At 38.7% G+C, this 8,143-nt stretch overlaps 1 pseudogene; it reads left to right on the top strand.

Moving 5' to 3' along the window:
- The first annotated feature begins 1,819 nt into the window (after positions 1-1,819).
- Positions 1,820-4,188, top strand: LOC116559760 (annotated as a pseudogene).
- Positions 4,189-8,143: the final 3,955 nt, after the last annotated feature.

The following is an 8,143-nucleotide window of genomic DNA, read 5'->3' as shown; positions in this document are numbered from 1 at the left end:
AAAGATCCAAAGATATCTGAGTTTCATTTTGAGATTAGAGAAATATTCCAGAGAATTATTATAGTGTCATAATTGTGATGTGTATTTAATAACGAGGTGAAAATAATCATTATCTTAACCTCTGGCACCAGAATTACTCATGGGAGGGAACCATCTGTTTTGGATAATACTGTGACATGTTAATTGTGCTCACAAATGAACTAGAAGAGCCTGAATTAACATTAACCAGGCAGGAGGAAACAGCAGCCCAGGAAACAAGGGAGGATGGTGGGGAGAGGGAGACAGGAGAACTAAGTCCACTCCAGAATTTGTTAAAATCACGGACATGGAATTTTGATCCTCTTAAGCAAATGTTTACCTTTATTTCGAGTCAAAAAGGCCTCTTCTGGGATAAGGGATCTCTGTATAACCTAAATCACTAGTTCTCAAAGGATATTTCCTGGGCCAGCAGCATCATCACCACCTGGGAAATTGTTAGAAACTTTGAAGTCTCACCCTCAACCCACTGAATCAGAAACTTGGGTGGGGCTCACTAATCTATGTTTTAACAAGTCCATCAGGTGATTCTGATGCAGATAAAACTTGAGAATCACTGACCTCAAACAATGGTTTGCAGCTGTCAAAGTAAGTTAAAATGGAGGCCAGGCCTGAAGAATCCCTGAGCAGACAAAGCCAGTTAGGCCTCATAAGTGATCTCAACCTTCCTTGATTTGTAAATATAAGCAAAACCTAACTTGAGCTGTTTCTTGTAAACACCTGTAATAAACAGAAATGAGGCCAGGCACAGTGGCTCACACCTGTCATCCCAGCACTTTGGGAGGCCAAGGCGGGTGGATCACCTGAGCTCAGGAATTTGAGACCAGCCTGGCCAACATAGTGAAACCTATCTCTATAAAAAATCAGCCGGGCGTGGTGGCATGTATATGTAGTCTCAGCCACCTGGGAGGCTGAGGTGGGAGAATAGTTTGAACCAAGGTTGCAGTAAGCGGAGATTGCACTGCTGCACTCCAGCCTGTGCAACGGAGCTAGACCCTGTTGAGGCGGGGGGTGGTGGGTGGGGAGGAGGAAGGAGGGAGAGAAATGACACTTCAGGCTAACCAATAAGAAGCTGCCAACTAACTTTTAGCTATAGTACTAGAAATTTCCCAGCAGGTTAGATTTGCATTTCTCTAACGATCAGTGATATTCAGCTTTTTTTCATATGCTTGTTGGCCACATATGTGTCTTCTTTTGAGAAGTGTCTGTTCATGTCCTTTGCCCACTTTTTAATGTGGTTCTTTTTCTCTTATAAATTTGGTAAGTTCCTTATAGATGTGAGATATTAGACTTTTGTCAGATGTATAGTTTGCAAATATTTTCTCTCATTCTGTAGGTTGTTTACTCTGCTGTTAGTTTCTTTTGCTGTGCAGAAGCTCTTAAGTTTAATTAGATCTGATTTGTCAATTTTTGCTTTTGTTGTGGTTGCTCTTGGTGTCTTTGTCATGAAATCTTTGCCCAATCCTAGGTCTAGGATAGTTTTCCTAGGTTGTCTTTCAGGGTTTCTATAGTTTTGGGTTTTACATTTAGGTCTTTAATCCATCTTGAGTTGATTTTTGTATAGCGTGTAAGGAAGAGGTCCAGCTTCAGTCTTCTGCATATGGCTAGCCAGTTAGCCCAGCAACATTTATTGAATAGGGAGTCTTTTCCCCATTGCTTGTTTTTGTCAGTTTTGTCAAAGATATTAGATGTGTGGCCTTATTTCTGGGATCCCTATTGTGTTCCATTGATCTATGTGCCTGTCTTTGTACCAGTACCATGATGTTTTGGTCACTGTAGCCTTGTAGTATAGTTTGAAGTCGGGTAACACCACACACTAAAACAACCAGATCTCTGAGAACTCACTCAGTATCAAGAAGAAAGCACTAAACTATTGAGGTATCTGCCTCCATGACCCAAACGCCACCCACCAGGTCCCACCTCCATCATTGGGGATTACAATTCAACATGAGATTTGGGCATAGACAAATATCTAAACTATGTCAACAGTCTTGTGATAATGATGATTTAAAAAATACTCATGTCAGAGAATCATCCTCAAAGATCCCACCAACCTTAACAAATTATATGTCTAAGCAACAAATTGTTTAAAATAAGTGTATAGGTAGAAAGGTTAAAAATCTCATTAAGCAACATTTTTAATTTGCCACTGGTTGGATTTCCTAAAAATAATAATTCTGAATAAACAAAATGCATATTCAGTACCATATTTGTGCCCTCCAAAAGCATGAGCATCTAAAACTCTTCTGTTAAGCTAGTTACCAAAAATTATGGAACTGTAGGAAGACAGGTGAGAATGGAGAACAGGAAGAAGGAGAAGATAGAAATGAGGGGAGAGAAGTAGGTTTATATCGAACATATTTCCACTTCCCAGACCTGTTACATAAAGGAGACAGTCATGCATCACAAGTGGTAATAATGGAAATATAAAAGAGTCCCATAACAGATATGGCTGTGCCAATATCAAAGGCAAAGGAACTTTCATGGTTAAATCCTATGTATGATGACCTTTGCCTACCCACGCAAGATGATAGAGCCAGAGAGCCTATGTGGCCCGTACACACTATCAAAGATAGCCTGGGTTAGATTTTGAAAATTTCACATAGCATACTATGGAGGGTACTTCATAAAGCTAACAAGAGCATGGAAAACTTCCAAGGACTTTCCCTAAGAGAATTACTCAGGTGTCAGTAATAGAGAGAACACATGTATCTAATAAGTCTATGCCTCTCAATGTTAAAAAGAAATTATACATACATAAAACACTTCTTTCCCATCGTTAAAATGGATATTTTCTTTCATTTCTGTTAATAACAGAAAAATTTCATGGTACTATCTATAAGTACTGAAATTCTAGTATCTCATTGGGTTCCAGTGAGTCATTAGACTGGTACAATCTAAGAAATAAATCTTCCCTGCAATAATTATGAAAATACAAAATACTTGGTAGCAGAAAGTGAAACCCTAGTGGTCCAGACCAAGATCATGGTTGGGACTAGCTGGCCACAGATGAAGCCTCAGACCAGAAACACGGTGGCGCAAATGAATCCAGATACATTCTTCTACAACTTTTATAATAGACTCATCCATTCTCATTGGAATACCATCTGGCTGTGCTATGAAGTGAAAATGAAAACAAAGGACACCTTAAGGCCCCTTTTGGTTGCAAGGACCTTTCAAGGCGAGATCTATTCCAAGCCTCAACACCACCCAGAGATGAGATTCCTTCATTGGTTCCTCAACTGGAAGCTGCATAGCGACCGGGAGTACAAAGTCACCTGGTTTGTATCCTGGAGCCCCTGCACAGTGTGTGCAAGGAATGTGGCCGAGTTCTTGGCTGAGGTCACCCTGACCATCTTCGTGGCCTGCCTCTACTGCTTCTGGGACCCTCATTACTGTGAGGAGCTTCGCAGGCTGTGTCAGAAAAGAGACAGTCCGCATGCCACCATGAAGAGCATGAATTATGGCGAATTTCAACACTGTTGGGACAAGTTCATGTACAACCAAAGATTGTAGAAGCCTTGGAATAAGCTGCCTAAACATTATACATTACTGCACATCATGCTGGGGGAGGTTCTCAGACACTTGATGGATCCAGGCTTATTCACTTACAACTTTACCAGTGACCCTTAGGTCCTTGGACAGCACTAGACCCACCTGCGTTACGAGGTGGAGCACCTGCACAATGGCACCTGGGTCCTGCTGGACCTGTACAGGGGCATCATACTCAACAAGGCTTCAAATAATCCTGGTTTCCTTGAAGGCCGCCATGCAGAGCTGTGCCTCCTGGACCCGATTTCCTTTTGGAAGCTGCACCCAGCCCAGTGCTACAGGGTCACCTGCTTTATCTTCTGGAGCCCCTGCTTCAGCTGTGCCCAGGAGGTTGCTAAATTCCATCAAGAAAACCCACACATAAGCCTTTGCATCTTCTCTGCCCACATCTATGATTATCAATGAGGATATAATAAGGGCCTGCACAGGCTGGACAAAGCTGGGGCCCCAATTTCCATGGTGAAATACAATGAGTTTAGGCACTGCTGGGACACCTTTGTGGATTACCAGGGACATCCCTTCCAACCCTGGGAGGGACTAGAAGAGCCCAGTTAAACCCTGAGTGGAAGGCTTCAGGCCATTCTTCAGAATTAGGGAAACAGATTGTTTTGTTTCATAATTGTTCCTGTTCATTTCTGGCCTGAACAATAGTATAAAAAGCTTGTGATGGCACCACAGGATGGAGACTCTGATTTCTATTGAGCATTTTTATGAACACAAGAATGATGTCCCAGGTTTTCTTCCAAGGAAACCAATTCCATCATGTGAGGAAGGCCATTAGGAAAGGCTATATATATCTGTAATACATTTCTCTCAAATTATTCAACCACCACTGGAAGTTCCCATCACTTTTAGAATAGAACATTCTTTTCTTCATAATAGAGTAAATCCTGCTAAACTAGGCCAGCCAGGCTCAGGAGGTACCATTGCTCTGCAAGTTTTAGTAAAACAAGGAGATACCAGCATCTCCAAGTACCTGTCATGTATTTACCGACATGACCACCTCTCTATAAATTAAATTCCTGAAGTACAGGCTTGGGTACAATAAACAGTGCAATGTAACTGGTTTTGAATTCACATTCCAGTCAATTAAATGTTTTATTTAAGACATGGTAGTAAAATATAAATGGAAAATACTGAGGAGGCATAAATCATGTAATCCTATAAGAGAGTGCCAGGAGAGCCAACAAAAAATGGGGATGTTGCCATAGTTACCAGGAAATATAGCCTAGACACCCAGGGTCAGTAAGAGATTGAAAAATGTGGTAAAATAAGCTCTGAAGGCTGGGGTCATTCTCTTCTATGTACTTAATTAGCATGATCTTGGTCCTTGGACCCAAGCCAGGATGGAAAAAAACAATTCTCGTTCTGCTGGTTGGAAATAATCCATACTTAGGAAGTTTTCTCTTTGCAGCCTCTGCTGCACTTCAGTGTAGAGACACAGCCTCCTTCTAAAATGAAGATAATTTCCTAATTAGAGAATGAACCTGACCTATCTGTCACTGATGGAAGCCCACTGCCATTGGTATCCCAGGGAGAACTATGGTTCTAGCTTAATAACAATACTTGATTAGCCCTACATCACCCAAGGGAGCTACTGTTACCCTAGCAGATGAAATCGGTAGTACAAATCTAACAGTAGTTTTATCATTTGCACCAGTACATCCTATATCACTTTTTTCTTCATTGTATTTCAGTCATATTTAAAAGTGAAATTCAAATATTTGTAGTAGACTGATTAAAGGGATTACAACCACAACTTTTATCCAGATACTTCCAGATGCAAGACAAAAAGAAACAAAGGCAGAAAGAGAGAGAAACAGGCAAACTTCGAACTGTAACAGGGTTTGAACACCGATAAGAAGTTAGGCCTAAATTAAAACAGGACTTCAAGGCTACAATGAAGTAAAAAGATTATATCTCCCTTTCTATTTGTTTTGACAGTTTTTCTCATATAAAAGTTTACTGGACTCTGTCAAGTTTACTGTGTCTGCCAACTGCTACATAAATTATGAAGGAGGTAATGAGTAGAACTCTAATTAGAAAGAGGGATGATATTGGTGAGTAGAAAACAAAGGCAGAAATTTGTCAATTTAATAAATCTAATATAAGATCATGGGCCCAGTGATCTGTAAGTACAGAGGCATATATCTGTAGCAAACATACCTGTAGTAAATAAGCAGAAATTACATGGGTAGTTCGAATTCATACCTATTCATTATGGCCCTACTTCTTCCATTCAGATCCATTTCTGCACCCTCTGTCTAATATGTATGTAGTACCCCAGCAAGAAACCAGAACAATTGTTATATTTTTTTTCTAGAACATCAGTGGGTTACACATTACAATTCTGCCCTAGAGAAGATGAATTCTACAAAGGGGTTTGTCTGTGACTCTCCCAAATTGGTAAATGGTCTATGGCCATACTACCATGAACACACCTGATTTCATCCAAATTGGTAAATGATTGTCTTATATATTATTTAAGAAGAGATTTTTCAGGTTTAAGAATGTATGTTATCACTATAACACATTTTGAAATGCATATATTTTGTACACATTCAGTTCTATCTTAAAATGTACTCACTATATCAAGAAAACACAGGAGAATCAAGTGAAAAACTTTCCATAAAATGATATACTTGAACAGATATCTACAAAATATTTCAAAGACCAAGCATCAGTATCATCATATCTATAGACTGTTTGCAAATCTATGAAACAAGATGTATTTCATTAACAAAAGGAGCAAAAAACTTACATATATACACACACATGAATTACAGAAGAAATTAAAAATGCAAAATGCCATTAAGAATACTAAAATATTTTGATGTCAATTATCATCAGCAAAACCATAAAATAAGACACCCCCTATATAATGGTGGCTAATATTTAAGGGAACGCTGGATTTTCCTCTGGTGTAACAAGACAGTCACTTTTATACGCTACTATTAGAAGAACGAACTAGTTCAGCCTTTCTGAGAAGAATTTAGCAATATTTATTGCAACCGTTAGGAATGGTAATTTCATAACTTTTGAACTAGTAATTCTATTTCTAGGGCTTTGCACCAGTGAAACAATGCAAGATACAAATACCTATATGCAAGGACAGTTATTACCTGCTATTTTTACTAATTAGAATTGGAAGAATCTATATGTTCAACAACAGGCTAATATATAAATCAGTTATTTTATACTCATATAATGGAATATTATGCAAGCATCAATATATTTTTGAAAAGATGGATAACAAGAAGAACATGGCATAACTTTAGATGTAAAAGACACAGAGATGAAATTGTACTTACAGAATGATCCATACTTAACTATTGTATTGTAATGGTGACATATCTTTTTATCTGGTTTCATTACAATAAAATATTTATTTTTTACAATAAGTTTAAAATGTTTTATTTGAAACATTATGAAGATCCTAAATTAGTAGTCAGCACACCTTTTCTTACAGGTAGCAAATATTTTAGTCTTTGCAGGGTTTAATTTATATTTAATCATAGGTCAAGGGGCACAATCAAAAATATTATATAGGTTCTTATGTAATTATTTAAAATATAACCATTTTAAATTGTAAAAAGCAGGCAGCTTGCTACCATTTGCCAACCCATGTCTTACATGAATTAACTCGGAAAGGTCTGAGGTAGTTTTCTGACTCAAAATGTCCTATTTGGTAGGTAGGAATAATCATACCTGTTCTAAGCACTTCAAAGGACTGTGGAGATAACTTGCTACATAGGGAAGCTGCTGGCAACTGTAAACTGTTAAAAAAAAAAAATACCACAGCGTGGGACAATTTGCTCTCATCTGGAGTTCCTTTTCCTTTTTCTTACCCATCTATATCGTTCTGGTCCTTCAAGACTATCTGAAGTTAAATTGTTTTCCAGGAATGATACCCTGTCTGAAAAAAAAATTACGTGGCTGGGTGCATTGGCTTATGCCTGTAATCCCAGCATTTTGGGAGGCTGACGCAGGTGGATCACCTGAGGTCAGAAGTTTGAGACCAGCCTGACCAATATGGTGAAACTTCATCTCTACTAAAAATACAAAAATTAGCCAGGTGTGGTGGCATGCACCTGTAGTCCCAGCTACAGCCAGGAGGCTGAGATAGGAGAATATCTTGAACCCTGGAGGCAGAGGTTGCAGTGAGCCAAGATGGCACCATTGCACTCCAGCCAGGTCGACAGAGCAAGACTCTGTCTCAAAAAAGAGAAAAAAAGGTTACAAAGCTTCAATCAGTAACCAGTGATGTGTATGTGACCCTTCACACTGCACACATTCAAAACTGAGACCTTTTCTCTGTTCTTTATTTCATTATTTCTGTCTTTAAAAAAACCATTCAGGTGGCTTTGGCAAAGAAGATGCCTTAAGCAATCAACTACCTAGTGATGTGCAAAATGTGCTAGGTGTTATGGGTATGTGAAGAGGTAGAATTAATACCTTCAAATCAGACTATGTATATAGCAGCTTCAACTATTTGGAAAGGATCCAAGAATAAGATAACAAGAAAAATAAAGATTGTAGATTCATTTTTTTTTTT

The sequence above is a fragment of the Sapajus apella genome, unplaced genomic scaffold, assembly GCF_009761245.1.
Source record: "Sapajus apella isolate SASKATOON/1434 unplaced genomic scaffold, GSC_monkey_1.0 scaffold24, whole genome shotgun sequence".
Lineage (NCBI taxonomy): Eukaryota > Metazoa > Chordata > Mammalia > Primates > Cebidae > Sapajus > Sapajus apella.
Note: the sequence above shows the minus strand (reverse complement) of the source record. Positions and strands in the feature narration are given on the sequence as shown.